Genomic DNA, 26339 nt, shown 5'->3' with positions numbered 1-26339 from the left:
AGTATCAGAGTGTTGACGAAACACAGAAATTGCATCGGGATTGAATACAACAGTCACCATGCGCACCTTCCTCAATGGGAGTAATGTCTCAAAGAGTTTACGCTTTGATCGTTCCCTGGAAGACCAGTAATAGTTTCCGATGCACATCAGGAGGCATTTTGTAATCTGTGGACTATCAGATTGTTGATGAAACACAGATATTGTAATGGGATTGAATACAACAGTCACCATAGGCACTTTCCTCCACGGGAGGTATGTCTCAAACAGTTTACGATTTCATCGTTCCCTGGAAGAAAAGTAGTAGTTTCCGATGCACATCTTGTTGCATTCTGTAATCTGTGGAGTATCAGAGTGATGATGAAACACAGAAATTGCATCGCGATTGAATACAACAGTCACCATGCGCACCTTCCTCAATGGGAGTAATGTCTCAAAGAGTTTACGCTTTGATCGTTCCCTGGAAGACCAGTAATAGTTTCCGATGCACATCAGGAGGCATTTTGTAATCTGTGGACTATCAGAGTGTTGATCAAACACAGATATTGTAATGGGATTGAATACAACAGTCACCATAGGCACTTTCCTCCACGGGAGGTAGGTCTCAAACAGTTTACGATTTCATCGTTCCCTGGAAGAAAAGTAGTAGTTTCCGATGCACATCTCGTGGCATTCTGTAATGTGGGGACTATCGGAGTGTTGATAAAACACAGAAATTGAATCGGGATTGATTACAACAGTCACCATGCGCACTTTCCTCCACGGGAGGTATGACTCAAACAGTCTATGCTTTGATCGTTAGCTGGAAGACCAGTAGTAGTTTCTGATGCACATCTGGTGGCATTCTGTAATCTGTGCAATATCAGAGTGTTGATGAAACACAGAAATTGTTTCGGGATAGAATACAACAGTGAACATGCGCACTTTACTCCATGGGAGTAATGTCTGAAACAGTCTACGGTTTTATCGTTCCCTGGAAGACCAGTAGTAGTTTCCGATGCACATCTCGATTAATTCTGTAATCTGTGGTCTATCAGAGTGCTGATGAATCACAGAAATTGCACCGAGATTGAATACAACAGTCACCATGCGAAATTTCCTCCATGGGAGTAAAACTCAAACAGTCTACGATATAATCGTTCCGTGGAAGGCCAGTAGTAGTTTCCGATGCACATCTGGAGGCTTTCTGTAATCTGTGGACCTTTAAAGTGTTGATGAAACACAGTAATTGCCTCGGAATTGAATACAACAGTCACCATGCGCACTTTCCCCCATGGGAGTAATGTCTCAAATAGTCTACTCTTCGATCGTTCCCTGGAAGACCAGTAGTAGTTTCCAATGCACATCTGGAGGCATTCTGTAATCTGTGGACTATCAGAGTGTTGATGAAACACAGAAATTGCATCGGGATTGAATACAACAGTCACCACGCACACTTTCCTCCATTGGAGTAATGTCTCAATGAGTCTACGCTTTGATCGTTCCCTGGAAGACCAGTGTAATTTCCGATGCACATCTGGAGGCATTCCGTAATCTGTGGACTATCAGAGTGTTGATGAAACACAGAAAATGCATCGGGATTGAATACAACAGTCACCACCCGCACTTTCCTCCATGGGAATAATGTCTCAAAGTGTTTACGCTTTGATCGTTCCCTGGAAGACCAGTAGCAGTTTCCGATGCACATCTGGAAGCATTCTGTAATGTGTGGACTATCAGAGTGTTGATGAAACACAGAAATTGCATCGGGATTGAATACAACAGTCACACTATCACCATGCGCACTTTCCTCCACGGGAGTAATGTCTCAATCTGTCTACGCTTTCATCGTTCCCTGGAAGACCAGTAGTAGTTTCCAAAGCACATCTGGTTGCATTCTGTAATCTGTGGACTATCAGAGTGTTGATAAAACACAGAAATTGCATCGGGATTGAATACAACAGTCACCATGCCCACTTTCCTCCACGGGAGTAATGTCTCAAACTGTCTACGCTTTGATCGTTCTCTGGACGACCAGTAGTAGTTTCCGATGCACGTCTGGTGGAATTCTGTAATCTGTGGACTATCAGAGTGTTGATGAAACACACAAATTGCATCGGGATTGAATACAACAGTCACCATGCGCACTTTCCTCCATGGGAGTAATTCTCAAACAGTCTACGCTTTGATAGTCCCTGAAGACCAGTAGTAGATTCCGATGCACATCTGGATTCCTTCTGTAATCTGTGGACCTTCAGAGTGTGGGTTGAAAGACAGAAATTGCATCGGGATTGAATACAACAGTCACCATGCGCACTTTCCTCCATGGGAGTAATGTCTCAAACAGTCTACGCTTTGATCGTTCCCTGGAAGACCAGTAGTAGTTACCGATGCACATCTGGAGGCATTCTGTAATCTGTGGACTATCAGAGTGTTGATGAAACCCAGAAATTGCATCGGGATAGAATACAACAGTCAACATGCGCACTTTCCTCCATGGGAGTAATGTCTCTAAGAGTCTACGTTTTGATCGTTCCCTGGAAGACCAGTAGTGGTTTCCTATGCACATCTGGTGCCATTCTGTAATCTGTTGACTATCAGAGTGTTGATGAAACACAGAAATTCGATCGGGATTGAATACAACAGTCACCATCCGCACTTTCCTCCATGGGAGTAATGTCTGAAATAGTCTACGCTTTTATCGTTCCCTGGAAGACCAGTAGTAGTTTCCGATGCACATCTGGTGGCGTTCTGTAAACTGTGGACTATCAGTGTGTTGATGAAACTCAGAAATTGAATCGGAATTGAATATAACAGTCACCATGCGCACTTTCCTCCACGGGAGTAGTGTCTCAAACAGCCTACACTTTGATCGTTCCCTGGAAGATCAGTAGTAGTTTTCGATGCACATCTGGTGGCATTCTGTAATCTGTGGACTATCAGAGTGTTGATGAAACACAGAAATTGCATCGGGATTGAATACAACAGGCACCATACGCAATTTTCTCCACGGGAGTAATGTCTGAAACTGTATACGATTTGATCGTTCCCAGGAAGACCAGTAGTAGTTTCCGATGCACATCTCGTGGCATTCAGTAATGTGTGGACTATCAGGGTGTTGATGAAACAAAGAAATTGCATCGTGATTGAATACAACAGTCACCATGTGCACTTTCCTCCACGGGAGTAATGTCTCAAACAGTCTACACTTTGATCGTTCCCTGGAAGATCAGTAGTAGTTTTCGATGCACATCTGGTGGCATTCTGTAATCTGTGGACTATCAGAGTGTTGATGAAACACAGAAATTGCATCGGGATTGAATACAACAGTCACCATGCGCACTTTCATCCACGGGAGTAATGTCTCAAACAGTCTACGCTTTTGATCGTTCCGTGGAAGACCAGTAGTAGATACCGATGCACATCTGGAGGCATTCTGTAATCTGTGGACTATCAGAGTGTTGATGAAACACAGAAATTGAATCGGGATTGATTACAACAGTCACAATGCGCACTTTCCTCCATGGGAGTAATGGCTGAAACAGTCTACGCTTTGAACGTTCCCTGGAAGACCAGTAGTAGTTACAGATGCACATCTGGTGGCATTCTGTAATCTGTGGACTAAAAGAGTGTTGAGGAAACACAGAAATTGTATCGGGATTGAATACAACAGTCGCCAATGCGCACTTTCCTCCATGGGAGTAATGTCTCTAACAGTTTACGCTTCGATCATAACCTGGAAGACCAGTAGTAGTTACCGATGCACATCTGGAGGCATTCTGTAATCTGTGGACTATCAGAGTGTTGATGAAACACAGAAAATGCATCGGGATTGAATACAACAGACACCATACGCCCTTTCTTCCATGGGAGTAATTCTCAAACAGTCTACGCTTTGATCGTTCCCTGCAAGACCAGTAGTAGTTTCCGATGCACATCTGAATTCCTTCTGTAATCTGTGGACCTTCAAAGTGTGGATTGAAACACAGAAATGGCCTCGGGATTGAATACAACAGTCACCATGCGCACTTTCCTCCATGGGAGCAATGTCTCAAAAAGTCTATGCTTGATCGTTCCCTGGAAGACCAGTAGTAGTTACCGATGCAGATCTGGAGGCATTCTGTAATCTGTGGACTATCAGAATGTTGATGAAACACACAAATTGCGTCGGGATTGAATACAACAGTCACCTTCCGCACTTTCCTCCAAGGGAGTAATGTCTCAAACAGTCTACGATTTGATCGTTCCCTGGAAGACCAGTAGTAGTTTCCGATGCACATCTGGTGGCATTCTGTAATCTGTGGACTATCAGAATGTTGATGAAACACAGAAATTGTGTCGGGATTGAATACAACAGTCACCTTCCGCACTTTCCTCCATGGGACTAATGTCTGAAACAGTCTACGCTTTGATCGTTCCCTGGAAGTCCAGTAGTAGTTTCCGATGCACATCTGGTGGCATTCTGCAATCTGTGGACTATCTGAGTGTTGATGAAACACAGAAATTGAATCGTTATTGAATACAACAGTCACCATGCGCACTTTCCTCCATGGGAGTAATGTCTCAAACAGTCTACGCTTTGATCGTTCCCTGGATGACCTGTAGTAGTTTCCGATGCACATCTGGAGGTATTCTGTAATCTGTGGAATATCAGAGTGATGATGAAACACAGAAAGTGCATCGGGATTGAATACAACAGTCACCATGCCCACTTTCCTCCACGGGTGTAATGTCTCAAACAGTCTACGATTTGAACTTTCCCTGGAAGACCAGTTGTATTTTCCGATGCACATCTGGAGGCATTCTGTAATCTGTGGACTATCAGAGTGTTGATAAAACACAGAAATTGCATCGGGATTGAATACAACAGTCACCATCCGCAATTTTCTCCATGGGTGTAATGTCTCAAACAGTCTACGCTTTGATTGTTCCCAGGATGGCCAGTAGTAGTTTGCGATGAACATCTCGTGGCATTCTGTAATGTGTGGACTATCATTGTGTTGATGAAACAAAGAAATTGCATCGGGATTGAATACAACAGTCGCCAATGCGCACTTTCCTCCATGGGAGTAATGTCTCTAACAGTTTACGCTTCGATCAAAACCTGGAAGACCAGTAGTAGTTACCGATGCACATCTGGAGGCATTCTGTAATCTGTGGACTATCAGAGTGTTGATGAAACACAGAAAATGCATCGGGATTGAATACAACAGACACCATGCGCACTTTCCTCCATGGGAGTAATTCTCAAACAGTCTACGCTTTGATCGTTCCCTGGATGACCTGTAGTAGTTTCCGATGCACATCTGGAGGTATTCTGTAATCTGTGGACTATCAGAGTGTTGATGAAACACAGAAATTGCCTCGGGATTGAATACAACAGTCACGATGCGCACTTTCCTCCATGGGAGCAATGTCTCAAAAAGTCTAGGCTTGATCGTTCCCTGGAAGACCAGTAGTAGTTACCGATGCAGATCTGTAGGCATTCTGTAATCTGTGGACTATCAGAATGTTGATGAAACACAGAAATTGCGTCGGGATTGAATACAACAGTCACCTTCCGCACTTTCCTCCATGGGAGTAATGTCTCAAACAGTCTACGATTTGATCGTTCCCTGTTAGACCAGTAGTAGTTTCTGATGCATATCTGGTGGCATTCTGTAATCTGTGGACTATCAGAATGTTGATGAAACACAGAAATTGTGTCGGGATTGAATACAACAGTCACCTTCCGCACTTTCCTCCATGGGACTAATGTCTGAAACAGTCTACGCTTTAATCGTTCCCTGGAAGTCCAGTAGTAGTTTCCGATGCACATCTGATGGCATTCTGTAATCTGTGGTCTATCAGAGTGTTGACGAAAAACAGAAATTGAATCGGATTTGAATACAACAGTCACCATACCCACTTTCCTCCACGGGAGTAATGTCTCAAACAGTCTACGCTTTGATCGTTAACTGGACGACCAGTAGTAGCTTCCGATGCACGTCTGGTGGCATCCTGTTATCTGTGGACTATCAGAGTGTTGATGATACACAGAAATTGCATCGGAATTGAATAAAACAGCCACCATGTGCCCTTTCCGCCATGGGAGTACCCCTGAAACAGTCTATTCTTTAATCGTTCCCTGGAAGACCAGTAGAAGTTTCCATTGCACATTCGGCGGCATTCTGTAATCTGTGGTCTATCAGAGTGTTGATGAAACACAGAAATTGCATCGGGATTGAATACAACAGTCATCATGCGCACTTTCCTCCATGGGAGTAATTCTCAAACAGTCTACGCTTTGATCGTTCCCTGCAAGACCAGTAGTAGTTTCCGATGCACATCTGGAAGCATTCTGTAATCTGTGGACTATCAGAGTGTTGATGAAACACAGAAATTGCATCGGGATTTAATACAACAGTCACCATGCGCACTTTCCTCCATGGGAGTAATGTCCCAAGCAGTCTACGCTTTGATCTTTCCCTGGAAGACCAGTAGTACTTTCCGATGCACATCTGGTGGCATTCTGCAATCTGTGGACTATCTGAGTGTTGATGAAACACAGAAATTGAATCGTTATTGAATAGAAGAGTCACCATGCGCACTTTCCTCCATGGGAGTAATGTCTCAAACAGTCTACGCTTTGATCGTTCCCTGGATGATCAGTAGTAGTTTCCGATGCACATCTGGAGGTATTCTGTAATCTGTGGAATATCAGAGTGATGATGAAACACATAAATTGCATCGGGATTGAATACAACAGTCACCATGCGCACTTTCCTCCACAGGTGTAATGTCTCAAACAGTCTACGATTTGAACTTTCCCTGGAAGACCAGTTGTATTTTCCGATGCACATCTGGAGGCATTCTGTAATATGTGGACTATCAGATTGTTGATGAAACACAGAAATTGCATTGCGATTGAATGCAACAGTCACAATGCGCACTTGCCTCCACGGGAGGTATGACTCAAACAGACTATGCTTTGATCGTTCCCAGGAAGACCAGTAGTAGTTTCCGATGCACATCTGGTGGCATTCTGTAATCTGTGCAATATCAGAGTGTTGATGAAACACAGAAATTGCGTCGGGATTGAATACAACAGTCACCATGCGCACTTTCCTCCATGGGAGTAATGTCTCAAACAGTCTACGATTTGATCGTTCCCTGGAAGACCAGTAGTACTTTCCGATGCACATATGGAGACATTCTGTAATCTGTGGAGTATCAGAGTGTTGTTGAAACACAGAAATTGCATCGGGATTGAATACAACAGTCACCATGCGCACCTTCCTCAATGGGAGTAATGTCTCAAAGAGTTTACGCTTTGATCGTTCCCTGGAAGACCAGTAATAGTTTCCGATGCACATCAGGAGGCATTTTGTAATCTGTGGACTATCAGAGTGTTGATGAAACACAGATATTGTAATGGGATTGAATACAACAGTCACCATAGGCACTTTCCTCCACGGGAGGTAGGTCTCAAACAGTTTACGATTTCAACGTTCCCTGGAAGAAAAGTAGTAGTTTCCGATGCACATCTGGTTGCATTCTGTAATCTGTGGAGTATCAGAGTGTTGATGAAACACAGAAATTGCATCGCGATTGAATACAACAGTCACCATGCGCACCTTCCTCAATGGGAGTAATGTCTCAAAGAGTTTACGCTTTGATCGTTCCCTGGAAGACCAGTAATAGTTTCCGATGCACATCAGGAGGCATTTTGTAATCTGTGGACTATCAGAGTGTTGATGAGACACAGATATTGTAATGGGATTGAATACAACAGTCACCATAAGCACTTTCCTCCACGGGAGGTAGGTCTCAAACAGTTTACGATTTCATCGTTCCCTGGAAGAAAAGTAGTAGTTTCCGATGCATATCTCGTGGCATTCTGTAATGTGAGGACCATCGGAGTGCTGATGAATCACAGAAATTGCACCGAGATTGAATACAAAAGTCACCATGCGAAATTTCCTCCATGGGAGTAAAACTCAAACAGTCTACGATTTAATCGTTCCGTGGAAGGCCAGTAGTAGTTTCCGATGCACATCTGGAGGCTTTCTGTAATCTGTGGACCTTTAAAGTGTTGATGAAACACAGTAATTGCCTCGGAATTGAATACAACAGTCACCATGCGCACTTTCCCCCATGGGAGTAATGTCTCAAATAGTCTACGCTTCGATCGTTCCCTGGAAGACCAGTAGTAGTTTCCGATGCACATCTGGAGGCATTCTGTAATCTGTGGACTATCAGAGTGTTGATGAAACACAGAAAATGCATCGGGATTGAATACAACAGTCACCACCCGCACTTTCCTCCATGGGAATAATGTCTCATAGTGTTTACGCTTTGATCGTTCCCTGGAAGACCAGTAGCAGTTTCCGATGCACATCTGGAACAATTCTGTAATGTGTGGACTATCAGAGTGTTGATGAAACACAGAAATTGCATCGGGATTGAATACAACAGTCACACTATCACCATGCGCACTTTCCTCCACGGGAGTAATGTCTCAATCTGTCTACGCTTTCATCGTTCCCTGGAAGACCAGTAGTAGTTTCCAAAGCACATCTGGTTGCATTCTGTAATCTGTGGACTATCAGAGTGTTGATAAAACACAGAAATTGCATCGGGATTGAATACAACAGTCACCATGCCCACTTTCCTCCACGGGAGTAATGTCTCAAACTGTCTACGCTTTGATCGTTCCCTGGACGACCAGTAGTAGTTTCCGATGCGCGTCTGGTGGCATTCTGTAATCTGTGGACTATCAGAGTGTTGATGAAACACACAAATTGCATCGGGATTGAATACAACTGTCACCATGCGCACTTTCCTCCATGGGAATAATGTCTCAAAGAGTTTACGCTTTGATCGTTCCCTGGAAGACCAGTAGCAGTTTCCGATGCACATCTGGTGCCATTCTGTAATCTGTGGACTATCAGAGTGTTGATGAAACACAGAAATTGCATCGGGATTGAATACAACAGTCACCATGTACACTTCCATCCATGGGGGTAATGTCTCAAACAGTCTACGCTTTGATCGTTCCCTGGAAGACCAGTAGAAGTTTCCGATGCACATATGGAGGCATTCTGTAATCTTTGGACTATCAGAGTGTTGATGAAACACAGAAATATCAGCGGGATTGAATACAACAGTTAGCATGCGCACTTTCCTCCATGGGAGTAATTCTCAAACAGTCTACGCTTTGATAGTCCCTGAAGACCAGTAGTAGATTCCGATGCACATCTGGATTCCTTCTGTAATCTGTGGACCTTCAAAGTGTGGATTGAAACACAGAAATTGCATCGGGATTGAATACAACAGTCGCCATGCGCACTTTCCTCCACGGGAGTAATGTCTCAAACAGTCTACGCTTTAATCGTTCCCTGGAAGAACAGTAGTAGTTTCCGATGCACATCTGGTGGCATTCTGTAATCTGTGGACTAGTAGAGTGTAGATGAAACACAGAAATTGCATCGGGATTGAATACAACAGTCACCATGCCCACTTTCCTCCACGGGAGTAATGTCTCTAACAGTCTACGCTTTGATCGTTCCCTGGAAGACCAGTAGTGGTTTCCTATGCACATCTGGTGCCATTCTGTAATCTGTTGACTATCAGAGTGTTGATGAAACACAGAAATTCGTTCGGGATTGAATACAACAGTCACCATCCGCACTTTCCTCCATGGGAGTAATGTCTGAAATAGTCTACGTTTTTATCGTTCCCTGGAAGACCAGTAGTAGTTTCCGATGCACATCTGGTAGCGTTCTGTAATCTGTGGACTATCAGTGTGTTGATGAAACACAGAAATTGAATCGGAATTGAATATAACAGTCACCATGCGCACTTTCCTCCATGGGAGTAATGTCTGAAACAGTCTACGCTTTGAACGTTCCCTGGAAGATCAGTAGTAGTTTTCGATGCACATCTGGTGGCATTCTGTAATCTTTGGACTATCAGAGTGTTGATGAAACACAGAAATTGCATCGGGATTGAATACAACAGGCACCATACGCAATTTTCTCCACGGGAGTAATGTCTGAAACAGTATACGATTTGATCGTTCCCAGGAAGACCAGTAGTAGTTTCCGATGCACATCTCGTGGCATTCAGTAATGTGTGGACTATCAGGGTGTTGATGAAACAAAGAAATTGCATCGTGATTGAATACAACAGTCACCATGTGCACTTTCCTCCACGAGAGTAATGTCTCAAACAGTCTACACTTTGATAGTTCCCTGGAAGATCAGTAGTAGTTTTCGATGCACATCTGGTGGCATTCTGTAATCTGTGGACTATCAGAGTGTTGATGAAACACAGAAATTGCATCGGGATTAAATACAACAGTCACCATGCGCACTTTCATCCACGGGAGTAATGTCTCAAACAGTCTACGCTTTGATCGTTCCGTGGAAGACCAGTAGTAGATACCGATGCACATCTGGAGGCATTCTGTAATCTGTGGACTATCAGAGTGTTGATGAAACACAGAAATTGAATCGGGATTGATTACAACAGTCACAATGCGCACTTTCCTCCATGGGAGTAATGTCTGAAACAGTCTACGCTTTGAACGTTCCCTGGAAGACCAGTAGTAGTTACAGATGCACATCTGGTGGCATTCTGTAATCTGTGGACTATCAGCGTGTTGATGAAACACAGAAATTGCATCGGGATTGAATACAACAGTCTCCATCCGCAATTTTCTCCATGGGTGTAATGTCTCAAACAGTCTACGATTTGATTGTTCCCAGGAAGGCCAGTAGTAGTTTGCGATGAACATCTCGTGGCATTCTGTAATGTGTGGACTATCATTGTGTTGATGAAACAAAGAAATTGCATCGGGATTGAATACAACAGTCACCATGCGCACTTTCCTCCACGGGAGTAATGTCTCAAACAGTCTACGATTTAATCGTTCCATGGAAGACCAGTAGTAGTTTCCGATGCACATCTGGTGGCATTCTGTAATCTGTGGACTAACAGAATGTTGATGGAACACAGAAATTGCATCGGGATTGAATACAACAGTCACCTTCCGCACTTTCCTCCATGGGAGTAATGTCTGAAACAGTCTACGCTTTGATCGTTCCCTGGAAGACCAGTAGTAGTTTCCGATGCACATCTGATTTCATTATGTAATCTGTGGACTATCAGAATGTTGATGAAACACAGAAATTGCATCGGGATTGAATACAACAGTCACCATGCGCACTTTCCACCACGGGAGTAATGTCTCAAACAGTCTACGCTTTAATCGTTCCCTGGAAGACCAGTAGTAGTTTCTGATGCACATCTGGTGGCATTCTGTAATCTGTGGACTAGGAGAGTGTAGATGAAACACAGAAATTGCATCGGGATTGAATACAACAGTCACCATGCCCACTTTCCTCCACGGGAGTAATGTCTCAAACAGTCTACGCTTTGATCGTTCCCTGCAAGACCAGTAGTAGTTACCGATGCACATCTGGAGGCATTCTGTAATCTGTGGATTATCAGAGTGTTGATGAAACACAGAAATTGTATCGGGATTGAATACAACAGTCGCCAATGCGCACTTTCCTCCATGGGAGTAATGTCTCTAACAGTTTACGCTTCGATCATAACCTGGAAGACCAGTAGTAGTTACCGATGCACATCTGGAGGCATTCTGTAATCTGTGGACTATCAGAGTGTTGATGAAACACAGAAAATGCATCGGGATTGAATACAACAGACACCATGCGCACTTTCCTCCATGGGAGTAAATCTCAAACAGTCTACGCTTTGATCGTTCCCTGGAAGTCCAGTACTAGTTTCCGATGCACATCTGGTGGCATTCTGTAATCTGTGGACTATCAGAATGTTGATGAAACACAGAAATTGTGTCGGGATTGAATACAACAGTCACCTTCCGCACTTTCCTCCATGGGACTAATGTCTGAAACAGTCTACGCTTTGATCGTTAACTGGACGACCAGTAGTAGCTTCCGATGCACGTCTGGTGGCATTCTGTTATCTGTGGACTATCAGAGTGTTGATGAAACACAGAAATTGCATCGGAATTGAATAAAACAGCCACCATGTGCCCTTTCCGCCATGGGAGTACCCCTGAAACAGTCTATTCTTTAATCGTTCCCTGGAAGACCAGTAGTAGTTTCCGTTGCACATTCGGCGGCATTCTGTAATCTGTGGTCTATCAGAGTGTTGATGAAACACAGAAATTGCATCGGGATTGAATACAACAGTCACCATGCGCACTTTCCTCCATGGGAGTAATTCTCAAACAGTCTACGCTTTGATCGTTCCCTGCAAGACCAGTAGTAGTTTCCGATGCACATCTGAATTCCTTCTGTAATCTGTGGACCGTCAAAGTGTGGTTTGAAACACAGAAATTCCCTCGGGACTGAATACAACAGTCACCATGAGCACATTCCTCCATGGGAGCAATATCTCAAAAAGTCTATGCTTTGATCGTTCCCTAGAAGACCAGTAGTAGTTACCGATGCACGTCTGGAGGCATTCTGTAATCTGTGGACTATCTGAGTGTTGATGAAACACAGAAATTGTATCGGGATTGAATACAACAGTCACCATGCGCACTTTGCTCCATGGGAGTAATGTCTCAAACAGTCTACGCTTTGATCGTTCCCTGGAAGACCAGTAGTAGATTCCGATGCACATCTGGTGGCATTCTGTAATCTGTGGACTCTTAGAGTGTTGATGAAACACAGAAATTGCATCGGGATTGAATACAACAGTCACCATGCCCACTTTCCTCCACGGGAGTAATGTCTCAAACAGTCTACGCTTTGATCGTTCATTGGAAGACCAGTAGTAGTTACCGTTGCACATCTGGAGGCATTCTGTAATCTGTGGACTATCAGAGTGTTGATGAAACACAGAAATTGTATCGGGATTGAATACAACAGTCACCAATGCGCACTTTCCACCATGGGAGTAATGTCTCTAACAGTCTACGCGTTGATCGTTCTCTGGAAGACCAGTAGTAGTTACCGATGCACATCTGGAGGCATTCTGTAATCTGTGGACTATCAGAGTGTTGATGAAACACAGAAATTGTATCGGGATTGAATACAACAGTCACCATGCCCACTTTCCTCCACGGGAGTAATGTCTCAAACAGTCTACTCTTTGATCGTTCCCTGGAAGACCAGTAATAGCTTCCGATGCACGTCTGGTGGCATTCTTTAATCTGTGGACTATCAGAGTGTTGATGAAACACAGAAGTTGAATCGGAATTGAATACAACAGTCACCATGCGCACTTTCCTCCACTGGAGTAATGTCTCAAACAGTCTACGATTTGATCGTTCCCTGGAAGACCAGTAGTATCTTCCGATGCACGTCTGGCGGCATTCTGTAATTTGTGGATTATCAGAGTGTTGATGAAACAAAGAAATTGCATCGGGATTGAATACAACAGTCACCATTCGCACTTTCCTCCACGGGAGTAATGTCTCAAACAGTCTACGCTTTGATCGTTCCCTGGAAGACCAGTAGTAGTTTCCGATGCACATCTGTCGGCATTCTGTAATCTGTGGACTATCAGAGTGTTGATGATACACAGAAATTGCATCGGGATTGAATACAACAGTCACCATGCGCACTTTCCTCTATGTTAGTAATTCTCAAACAGTCTACGCTTTGATCGTTCCCTGGAAGACCAGTAGTAGTTACCGTTGCACATCTGGAGGCATTCTGTAATCTGTGGACTATCAGAGTGTTGATGAAACACAGAAATTGCATCGGAATTGAATAAAACAGTCACCATGCGCACTTTCCGCTATGGGAGTATTCCTGAAACAGTCTACGCTTTGATCGTTCCCTGGAAGACCAGTAGTAGTTACCGATGCACATCTGGAGGCTTTCTGTAATCTGGGGACTATCAGAGTGTTGATGAAACACAGAAATTGCATCGGGATTGAATACAACAGTCACCATGCCCACTTTCCTCCACGGGAGTAATGTCTCAAACAGTCTACGTTTTGTTCGTTCCCTGGAAGACCAGTAGTAGTTTCCGATGCACATCTGGTGGCATTCTGTAATCTGTAGACTATTAGAGTGTTGATGAAACACAGAAATTGCATCGGGATTGAATACAACAGTCACCATGCGCACTTTCCCACACTGGAGTAATGTCTCAAACAGTCTACGCTTTGATCGTTCCCTGGAAGACCAGTAGTAGTTTCCGATGCACATCTGGTGGCATTCTGTAATCTGTGGACTCTTAGAGTGTTGATGAAACACAGAAATTTCATCGGGATTGAATACAACAGTCACCATGCCCACTTTCCTATACGGGAGTAATGTCTCAAACAGTCTACGCTTTGATCGTTCCCTGGAAGACCAGTAGTAGCTTCCGATGCACGTCTGGTGGCATTCTGTAATCTGTGGACTATCAGAGTGCTGATGAAACACAGAAATTGCATCGGAATTGAATAAAATAGTCACCATGCGCACTTTCCGCTATGGGAGTATTCCTGAAACAGTCTACGCTTTGATCGTTCCCTGGAAGACCAGTAGTAGTACCGATGCACATCTGGAGGCATTCTGTAATCTGGGGACTATCAGAGTGTTGATGAAACACAGAAATTTCATCGGGATTGAATACAACAGTCACCATGCCCACTTTCCTCCACGGGAGTAATGTCTCAAACTGTCTACGCCTTGATCGTTCCCTGGAACGCCAGTAGTAGTTTCCGATGCACGTCTGGTGGCATTATGTAATCTGTGGACTATCAGAGTGTATATGAAACACAGAAACAGCATCGGAATCAAATAAAACATTCACCATGCGCACTTTCCGCCATGGGAGTAACCCTGAAACAGTCTACGCTTTAATCGTTCCCTGGAAGACCAGTAGTAGTTTCCATTGAACATCCGGTGGCATTCTGTAATCTGTGGGCTATCAGAGTGTTGATGAAACACAGAAAGTGCATTGGGATTGATTACAACAGTCACCATGCGCACTATCCTCCACGGGAGTAATGTCTCAAACAGTCTACGCTTTGATCGTTCCCTGGAAGACCAGTAGTAGTTTCCGATGCACATCTGGTGGCATTCTGTAATCTGTGGACTATCAGAGTGTTGATGAAACACAGAAATTGCATCGGGATTGAATACAACAGTCACCATGCCCCCTTTCCTCAACGGGAGTAATGTCTCAAACTGTCTACGCTTTGATCGTTCCCTGGAAGACCAGTAGTAGTTACCGTTGCACATCTGGAGGCATTCTGTAATCTGTGGACTATCAGAGTGTTGATGAAACACAGAAATTGTATTGGGATTGAATACAACAGTCACCTTCCGCACTTTCCTCCATGGGAGTAATGTCTCTAACAGTCTACGCTTTGATCATAACCTGGAAGACCAGTAGTAGTTACCGATGCAGATCTGGAGGCATTCTGTAATCTGTGGACTATCAGAGTGTTGATGAAACACAGAAATTTGCATCGGGATTGAATACAACAGTCACCATGCGCACTTTCCTCCACTGGAGTAATGTCTCAAACAGTCTACGCTTTGATCGTTCCCTGGAAGACCAGTAGTAGTTTCCGATGCACATCTGGTGGCACTCTGTAATCTGTGGACTCTTAGAGTGTTGATGAAACACAGATATTGCATCGGGATTGAATACAACAGTCAGCATGCGCACTTTCCTCCACGGTAGTAATGTCTCAAACAGTCTACGCTTTGATCGTTCCCTGGAAGACCAGTAGTGGTTTCCAATGCACATCTGTCGGCATTCTGTAATCTGTGGACTATCAGAGTGTTGATGAAACACAGGAAATGCATCGGGATTGAATACAACAGTCACCATGCGCACTTTCCTCTATGGGAGTAATTCTCAAACAGTCTACGCTTTGATCGTTCCCTGGAAGACTAGTAGTAGTTACCGTTGCACATCTGGAGCATTCTGTAATCTGTGGACTATCAGAGTGTTGATGAAACACAGAAATTGCATCGGAATTGAATAAAACAGCCACCATGCGCACTTTCCGCTATGGGAGTATTCCTGAAACAGTCTACGTTTTGATCGTTCCCTGGAAGACCAGTAGTAGTTTCCGATGCACATCTGGAGGCATTCTGTAATCTGTGGACTATTAGAGTGTTGATGAAACACAGAAATTTCATCGGGATTGAATACAACAGTCACCATGCGCACTTTCCTCCACTGGAGTAATGTCTCAAACAGGCTACGCTTTGATCGTTCCCTGGATGACCAGTAGTAGTTTCCGATGCACATCTGGTGGCATTATGTAATCTGTGGACTCTTAGAGTGTTGATGAAACACAGAAATTGCATCGGGATTGAATACAACAGTGACCATGCCCAATTTCCTCCACGGGAGTAATGTCTCAAACAGTCTACGCTTTGATCGTTCCCTGGAAGACCAGTAGTAGCTTCCGATGCACGTCTGGTGGCATTCTGTAATCTGTGGACTATCAGAGTGTTGATGAAACACAGAAATTGCATCGGAATTGAATAAAACAGTCACCATGCGCACTATCCGCTATGGGAGTCTACGCTTTGATCGTTCCCTATAAGACCAGTAGTAGGTTCCGATGCACATCTGGAGGCATTCTGTAATCTGGGGACTATCAGAGTGTTGATGAAACACAGAAATTGCATCGGTATTGAATACAACAATCACCATGCCCACTTTCCTCCACGGGAGTAATGTCTCAAACTGTCTACGCTTTGATCGTTCCCTGGAAGACCAGTAGTAGTTTCCGATGCACATCTGGTGGCATTCTGTAAACTGTGGACTATTAGAGTGTTGATGAAACACAGAAATTGCATCGGGATTGAATACAACAGTCACCATGCCCACTTTCCTCCACGGGAGTAATGTCTCATACTGTCTACGTTTTGATCGTTCCCTGGAAGACCAGTAGTAGTTTCCGATGCACATCTGGAGGCATTCTGTAATCTGTGGACTATCAGAGTGTTGATGATACACAGAAATTGCATCGGGATTGAATACAACAGTCACCATGCGTACTTTCCTCTATGGGAGTAATTCTCAAACAGTCTACGCTTTGATCGTTCCCTGGAAGACCAGTAGTAGTTACCGTTGCACATCTGGAGGCATTCTGTAATCTGTGGACTATCAGAGTGTTGATGAAACACAGAAATTGCATCGGAATTGAATAAAACAGTCACCATGCGCACTTTCCGCTATGGGAGTATTCCTGAAACAGTCTACGCTTTGATCGTTCCCTGGAAGACCAGTAGTAGTTACCGATGCACATCTGGAGGCTTTCTGTAATCTGGGGACTATCAGAGTGTTGATGAAACACAGAAATTGCATCGGGATTGAATACAACAGTCACCATGCCCACTTTCCTCCACGGGAGTAATGTCTCAAACAGTCTACGTTTTGTTCGTTCCCTGGAAGACCAGTAGTAGTTTCCGATGCACATCTGGTGGCATTCTGTAATCTGTGGACTATTAGAGTGTTGATGAAACACAGAAATTGCATCGGGATTGAATACAACAGTCACCATGCGCACTTTCCCACACTGGAGTAATGTCTCAAACAGTCTACGCTTTGATCGTTCCCTGGAAGACCAGTAGTAGTTTCCGATGCACATCTGGTGGCATTCTGTAATCTGTGGACTCTTAGAGTGTTGATGAAACACAGAAATTTCATCGGGATTGAATACAACAGTCACCATGCCCACTTTCCTATACGGGAGTAATGTCTCAAACAGTCTACGCTTTGATCGTTCCCTGGAAGACCAGTAGTAGCTTCCGATGCACGTCTGGTGGCATTCTGTAATCTGTGGACTATCAGAGTGCTGATGAAACACAGAAATTGCATCGGAATTGAATAAAATAGTCACCATGCGCACTTTCCGCTATGGGAGTATTCCTGAAACAGTCTACGCTTTGATCGTTCCCTGGAAGACCAGTAGTAGTTACCGATGCACATCTGGAGGCATTCTGTAATCTGGGGACTATCAGAGTGTTGGTGAAACACAGAAATTGCATCGGGATTGAATACAACAGTCACCATGCCCACTTTCCTCCACGGGAGTAATGTCTCAAACTGTCTACGCCTTGATCGTTCCCTGGAACGCCAGTAGTAGTTTCCGATGCACGTCTGGTGGCATTATGTAATCTGTGGACTATCAGAGTGTATATGAAACACAGAAACAGCATCGGAATCAAATAAAACATTCACCATGCGCACTTTCCGCCATGGGAGTAACCCTGAAACAGTCTACGCTTTAATCGTTCCCTGGAAGACCAGTAGTAGTTTCCATTGAACATCCGGTGGCATTCTGTAATCTGTGGGCTATCAGAGTGTTGATGAAACACAGAAAGTGCATTGGGATTGATTACAACAGTCAACATGCGCACTATCCTCCACGGGAGTAATGTCTCAAACAGTCTACGCTTTGATCGTTCCCTGGAAGACCAGTAGTAGTTTCCGATGCACATCTGGTGGCATTCTGTAATCTGCGGACTATCAGAGTGTTGATGAAACACAGAAATTGCATCGGGATTGAATACAACAGTCACCATGCCCCCTTTCCTCAACGGGAGTAATGTCTCAAACTGTCTACGCTTTGATCGTTCCCTGGAAGACCAGTAGTAGTTACCGTTGCACATCTGGAGGCATTCTGTAATCTGTGGACTATCAGAGTGTTGATGAAACACAGAAATTGTATTGGGATTGAATACAACAGTCACCTTCCGCACTTTCCTCCATGGGAGTAATGTCTCTAACAGTCTACGCTTTGATCATAACCTGGAAGACCAGTAGTAGTTACCGATGCAGATCTGGAGGCATTCTGTAATCTGTGGACTATCAGAGTGTTGATGAAACACAGAAATTTGCATCGGGATTGAATACAACAGTCACCATGCGCACTTTCCTCCACTGGAGTAATGTCTCAAACAGTCTACGCTTTGATCGTTCCCTGGAAGACCAGTAGTAGTTTCCGATGCACATCTGGTGGCACTCTGTAATCTGTGGACTCTTAGAGTGTTGATGAAACACAGATATTGCATCGGGATTGAATACAACAGTCAGCATGTGCACTTTCCTCCACGGTAGTAATGTCTCAAACAGTCTACGCTTTGATCGTTCCCTGGAAGACCAGTAGTGGTTTCCAATGCACATCTGTCGGCATTCTGTAATCTGTGGACTATCAGAGTGTTGATGAAACACAGGAAATGCATCGGGATTGAATACAACAGTCACCATGCGCACTTTCCTCTATGGGAGTAATTCTCAAACAGTCTACGCTTTGATCGTTCCCTGGAAGACTAGTAGTAGTTACCGTTGCACATCTGGAGCATTCTGTAATCTGTGGACTATCAGAGTGTTGATGAAACACAGAAATTGCATCGGAATTGAATAAAACAGTCACCATGCGCACTTTCCGCTATGGGAGTATTCCTGAAACAGTCTACGTTTTGATCGTTCCCTGGAAGACCAGTAGTAGTTTCCGATGCACATCTGGAGGTATTCTGTAATCTGTGGACTATTAGAGTGTTGATGAAACACAGAAATTGCATCGGGATTGAATACAACAGTCACCATGCGCACTTTCCTCCACTGGAGTAATGTCTCAAACAGGCTACGCTTTGATCGTTCCCTGGATGACCAGTAGTAGTTTCCGATGCACATCTGTTGGCATTATGTAATCTGTGGACTCTTAGAGTGTTGATGAAACACAGAAATTGCATCGGGATTGAATACAACAGTGACCATGCCCACTTTCCTCCACGGGAGTAATGTCTCAAACAGTCTACGCTTTGATCGTTCCCTGGAAGACCAGTAGTAGCTTCCGATGCATGTCTGGTGGCATTCTGTAATCTGTGGACTATCAGAGTGTTGATGAAACACAGAAATTGCATCGGAATTGAATAAAACAGTCACCATGCGCACTATCCGCTATGGGAGTCTACGCTTTGATCGTTCCCTATAAGACCAGTAGTAGGTTCCGATGCACATCTGGAGGCATTCTGTAATCTGGGGACTATCAGAGTGTTGATGAAACACAGAAATTGCATCGGTATTGAATACAACAATCACCATGCCCACTTTCCTCCACGGGAGTAATGTCTCAAACTGTCTACGCTTTGATCGTTCCCTGGAAGACCAGTAGTAGTTTCCGATGCACATCTGGTGGCATTCTGTAAACTGTGGACTATTAGAGTGTTGATGAAACACAGAAATTGCATCGGGATTGAATACAACAGTCACCATGCCCACTTTCCTCCACGGGAGTAATGTCTCATACTGTCTACGTTTTGATCGTTCCCTGGAAGACCAGTAGTAGTTTCCGATGCACATCTGGTCGCATTCTGTAATCTGTGGACTATTAGAGTGTTGATGAAACACAGAAATTGTATTGGGATTGAATACAACAGTCACCTTCCGCACTTTCCTCCACGGGAGTAATGTCTCTAACAGTCTACGCTTTGATCATAACCTGGAAGACCAGTAGTAGTTACCGATGCACATCTGGAGGCATTCTGTAATCTGTGGACTATCAGAGTGTTGATGAAACACAGAAATTTGCATCGGGATTGAATACAACAGTCACCATGCCCACTATCCTCCACTGGAGTGATGTCTCAAACAGTCTACGCTTTGATCGTTCCCTGGAAGACCAGTAGTAGTTTCCGATGCACATCTGTCGGCATTCTGTAATCTGTGGACTATCAGAGTGTTGATGAAACTCAGAAAATGCATCGGGATTGTATACAACAGTCACCATGCGCACTTTCCTCTATGGGAGTAATTCTCAAACAGTCTGCGCTTTGATCGTTCCCTGGAAGACCAGTAGTAGTTACCGTTGCACATCTGGAGGCATTCTGTAATCTGTGGACTATCAGAGTGTTGATGAAACAAAGAAATTGCATCGGAATTGAATAAAACAGTCACCATGCGCATTTTCCGCTATGGGAGTATTCCTAAAACAGTCTACGCTTTGATCGTTCCCTGGAAGACCAGTAGTGGTTACCGATGCACATCTGTAGGCATTCTGTAATCTGGGGACTATCAGAGTGTTGATGAAACACAGGAATTGCATCGGGATTGAATACAACAGTCACCATGTCCACTTTCCTCCACGGGAGTAATGTCTCAAACAGTCTACGATTTGATCGTTCCCTGGAAGACCAGTAGTAGTTTCCGATGCACATCTGGTGGCATTCTGTAATCTGTGGACTCTTACAGTGTTGATGAAACACAGAAATTGCATCGGGATTGAATACAACAGTCACCATGCCCACTTTCCTCCACGGGAGTAATGTCTCAAACAGTCTACGCTTTTATCGTTCCCTGGAAGACCAGTAGTAGCTTCCGATGCACGTCTGGTGGCATTCTGTAATCTGTGGACTATCAGAGTGTTGATGAAACACAGAAATTGCATCGGAATTGAATAAAACAGTCACCATGCGCACTTTCCGCTATGGGAGTCTACGCTTTGATCGTTCCCTGGAAGACCAGTAGTAGTTACCGATGCACATCTGGAGGCATTCTGTAATCTGGGGACTATCAGAGTGTTGATGAAACACAGAAATTGCATCGGGATTTAATACAACAGTCACCATGCCCACTTTCCTCCACGGGAGTAATGTCTCATACTGTCTACGTTTTGATCGTTCCCTGGACGACCAGTAGTAGTTTCCGATGCACATCTGGTGGCATTCTGTAATCTGTGGACTATTAGAGTGTTGATGAAACACAGAAATTGTATTGGGATTGAATACAACAGTCACCTTCCGCACTTTCCTCCATGGGAGTAATGTCTCTAACAGTCTACGCTTTGATCATAACCTGGAAGACCAGTAGTAGTTTCCGATGCACATCTGGTGGCATTCTGTAATCTGTGGACTATTAGAGTGTTGATGGAACACAGAAATTGCATCGGGATTGAATACAACAGTCACCATGCCCACTTTCCTCCACGGGAGTAATGTCTCAAACTGTCTACGCTTTGAACGTTCCCTGGAACGCCAGTAGTAGTTTCCGATGCACGTCTGGTGGCATTCTGTAATCTGTGGACTATCAGAGTGTATATGAAACACAGAAATAGCATCGGAATCGAATAAAACATTCACCATGCGCACTTTCCTCCATGGGAGTAACCCTGAAACAGTCTACGCTTTAATCGTTCCCTGGAAGACCAGTAGTAGTTTCCGATGCACATCTGTCGGCATTCTGTAATCTGTGGACTATCAGAGTGCTGATGAAACACAGAAAATCCTTCGGGATTGAATACAACAGTCACCATGCGCACTTTCCTCATTGGGAGTAATGTCTCAAACGGTATATGCTTTGATCGTTCCCTGGAAGACCAGTAGAAGTTACCGATGCACATCTGGAGGCATTCTGTAATCTGTGGACTATCAGAGTGTTGATGAAACACAGAAATTGTATCGGGATTGAATACAACCGTCACCAATCCGCACTTTCCTCCATGGGAGTAATGTCTCTAAAAGTCTACGTTTTGATCATAACCTGGAAGAACAGTAGTAGTATCCGATGCACATCTGTCGGCATTCTGTAATCTGTGGACTATCAGAGTGTTGATGAAACACAGAAAATGCATCGGGATTGAATACAACAGTCACCATGCGCACTTTCCTCTATGGGAGTAATTCTCAAACTGTCTACGCTTTGATCGTTCCCTGGAAGACCAGTAGTAGTTACCGTTGCACATCTGGAGGCATTCTGTAATCTGTGGACTATCAGAGTGTTGATGAAACACAGAAATTGCATCGGAATTGAATAAAACAGTCACCATGCGCACTTTCCGCTATGGGAGTATTCCTGAAACAGTCTACGCTTTGATCGTTCCCTGGAAGACCAGTAGTAGTTACCGATGCACATCTGGAGGCATTCTGTAATCTGGGGACTATCAGACTGTTGATGAAACACAGAAATTGCATCGGGATTGAATACAACAGTCACCATGACCACTTTCCTCCACGGGAGTAATGTCTCAAACAGTCTACGCTTTGATCGTTCCCTGGAAGACCAGTAGTAGTTTCCGATGCACATCTTGTGGCATTCTGTAATCTGTGGACTATTAGAGTGTTGATGAAACACAGAAATTGCATCGGGATTGAATACAACAGTCACCATGCGCACTTTCCTCCACTGGAGTAATGTCTCAAACAGTCTACGCTTTGATCGTTCTATGGAAGACCAGTAGTAGTTTCCGATGCACATCTGGTGGCATTCTGTAATCTGTGGACTCTTAGAGTGTTGATGAAACACAGAAATTGCATCGGGATTGAATACAACAGTCACCATGCCCACTTTCCTCCACAGGAGTAATGTCTCAAGCAGTCTACGCTTTGATCGTTCCCTGGAAGACCAGTAGTAGCTTCCGATGCACGTCTGGTGGCATTCTGTAATCTGTGGACTATCAGAGTGTTGATGAAACACAGAAATTGCATCGGAATTGAATAAAACAGTCACCATGCGCACTTTCCGCTATGGGAGTCTACGCTTTGATCGTTCCCTGGAAGACCAGTTGTAGTTACCGATGCACATCTGGAGGCATTCTGTAATCTGGGGACTATCAGAGTGTTGATGAAACACAGAAATTGCATCGGGATTGAATACAACAGTCACCATGCCCACTTTCCTCCACGGGAGTAATGTCTTAAACTGTCTACGCTTTGATCGTTCCCTGGAAGACCAGTAGTAGTTACCGATGCACATCTGGAGGCATTCTGTAATCTGGGGACTATCAGACTGTTGATGAAACACAGAAATTGCATCGGGATTGAATACAACAGTCACCATGACCACTTTCCTCCACGGGAGTAATGTCTCAAACAGTCTACGCTTTGATCGTTCCCTGGAAGACCAGTAGTAGTTTCCGATGCACATCTTGTGGCATTCTGTAATCTGTGGACTATTAGAGTGTTGATGAAACACAGAAATTGCATCGGGATTGAATACAACAGTCACCATGTCCACTTTCCTCCACGGGAGTAATGTCTCAAACAGTCTACGATTTGATCGTTCCCTGGAAGACCAGTAGTAGTTTCCGATGCACATCTGGTGGCATTCTGTAATCTGTGGACTCTTACAGTGTTGATGAAACACAGAAATTGCATCGGGATTGAATACAACAGTCACCATGCCCACTTTCCTCCACGGGAGTAATGTCTCAAACAGTCTACGCTTTTATCGTTCCCTGGAAGACCAGTAGTAGCTTCCGATGCACGTCTGGTGGCATTCTGTAATCTGTGGACTATCAGAGTGTTGATGAAACACAGAAATTGCATCGGAATTGAATAAAACAGTCACCATGCGCACTTTCCGCTATGGGAGTCTACGCTTTGATCGTTCCCTGGAAGACCAGTAGTAGTTACCGATGCACATCTGGAGGCATTCTGTAATCTGGGGACTATCAGAGTGTTGATGAAACACAGAAATTGCATCGGGATTTAATACAACAGTCACCATGCCCACTTTCCTCCACGGGAGTAATGTCTCATACTGTCTACGTTTTGATCGTTCCCTGGACGACCAGTAGTAGTTTCCGATGCACATCTGGTGGCATTCTGTAATCTGTGGACTATTAGAGTGTTGATGAAACACAGAAATTGTATTGGGATTGAATACAACAGTCACCTTCCGCACTTTCCTCCATGGGAGTAATGTCTCTAACAGTCTACGCTTTGATCATAACCTGGAAGACCAGTAGTAGTTTCCGATGCACATCTGGTGGCATTCTGTAATCTGTGGACTATTAGAGTGTTGATGGAACACAGAAATTGCATCGGGATTGAATACAACAGTCACCATGCCCACTTTCCTCCACGGGAGTAATGTCTCAAACTGTCTACGCTTTGAACGTTCCCTGGAACGCCAGTAGTAGTTTCCGATGCACGTCTGGTGGCATTCTGTAATCTGTGGACTATCAGAGTGTATATGAAACACAGAAATAGCATCGGAATCGAATAAAACATTCACCATGCGCACTTTCCTCCATGGGAGTAACCCTGAAACAGTCTACGCTTTAATCGTTCCCTGGAAGACCAGTAGTAGTTTCCGATGCACATCTGTCGGCATTCTGTAATCTGTGGACTATCAGAGTGCTGATGAAACACAGAAAATCCTTCGGGATTGAATACAACAGTCACCATGCGCACTTTCCTCATTGGGAGTAATGTCTCAAACGGTATATGCTTTGATCGTTCCCTGGAAGACCAGTAGAAGTTACCGATGCACATCTGGAGGCATTCTGTAATCTGTGGACTATCAGAGTGTTGATGAAACACAGAAATTGTATCGGGATTGAATACAACCGTCACCAATCCGCACTTTCCTCCATGGGAGTAATGTCTCTAAAAGTCTACGTTTTGATCATAACCTGGAAGAACAGTAGTAGTATCCGATGCACATCTGTCGGCATTCTGTAATCTGTGGACTATCAGAGTGTTGATGAAACACAGAAAATGCATCGGGATTGAATACAACAGTCACCATGCGCACTTTCCTCTATGGGAGTAATTCTCAAACTGTCTACGCTTTGATCGTTCCCTGGAAGACCAGTAGTAGTTACCGTTGCACATCTGGAGGCATTCTGTAATCTGTGGACTATCAGAGTGTTGATGAAACACAGAAATTGCATCGGAATTGAATAAAACAGTCACCATGCGCACTTTCCGCTATGGGAGTATTCCTGAAACAGTCTACGCTTTGATCGTTCCCTGGAAGACCAGTAGTAGTTACCGATGCACATCTGGAGGCATTCTGTAATCTGGGGACTATCAGACTGTTGATGAAACACAGAAATTGCATCGGGATTGAATACAACAGTCACCATGACCACTTTCCTCCACGGGAGTAATGTCTCAAACAGTCTACGCTTTGATCGTTCCCTGGAAGACCAGTAGTAGTTTCCGATGCACATCTTGTGGCATTCTGTAATCTGTGGACTATTAGAGTGTTGATGAAACACAGAAATTGCATCGGGATTGAATACAACAGTCACCATGCGCACTTTCCTCCACTGGAGTAATGTCTCAAACAGTCTACGCTTTGATCGTTCTATGGAAGACCAGTAGTAGTTTCCGATGCACATCTGGTGGCATTCTGTAATCTGTGGACTCTTAGAGTGTTGATGAAACACAGAAATTGCATCGGGATTGAATACAACAGTCACCATGCCCACTTTCCTCCACAGGAGTAATGTCTCAAGCAGTCTACGCTTTGATCGTTCCCTGGAAGACCAGTAGTAGCTTCCGATGCACGTCTGGTGGCATTCTGTAATCTGTGGACTATCAGAGTGTTGATGAAACACAGAAATTGCATCGGAATTGAATAAAACAGTCACCATGCGCACTTTCCGCTATGGGAGTCTACGCTTT

Source organism: Schistocerca gregaria, unplaced genomic scaffold, assembly GCF_023897955.1.
Source record: "Schistocerca gregaria isolate iqSchGreg1 unplaced genomic scaffold, iqSchGreg1.2 ptg000073l, whole genome shotgun sequence".
NCBI classification, from domain to species: Eukaryota; Metazoa; Arthropoda; class Insecta; order Orthoptera; family Acrididae; genus Schistocerca; species Schistocerca gregaria.
This window is presented reverse-complemented; position numbering follows the sequence as displayed.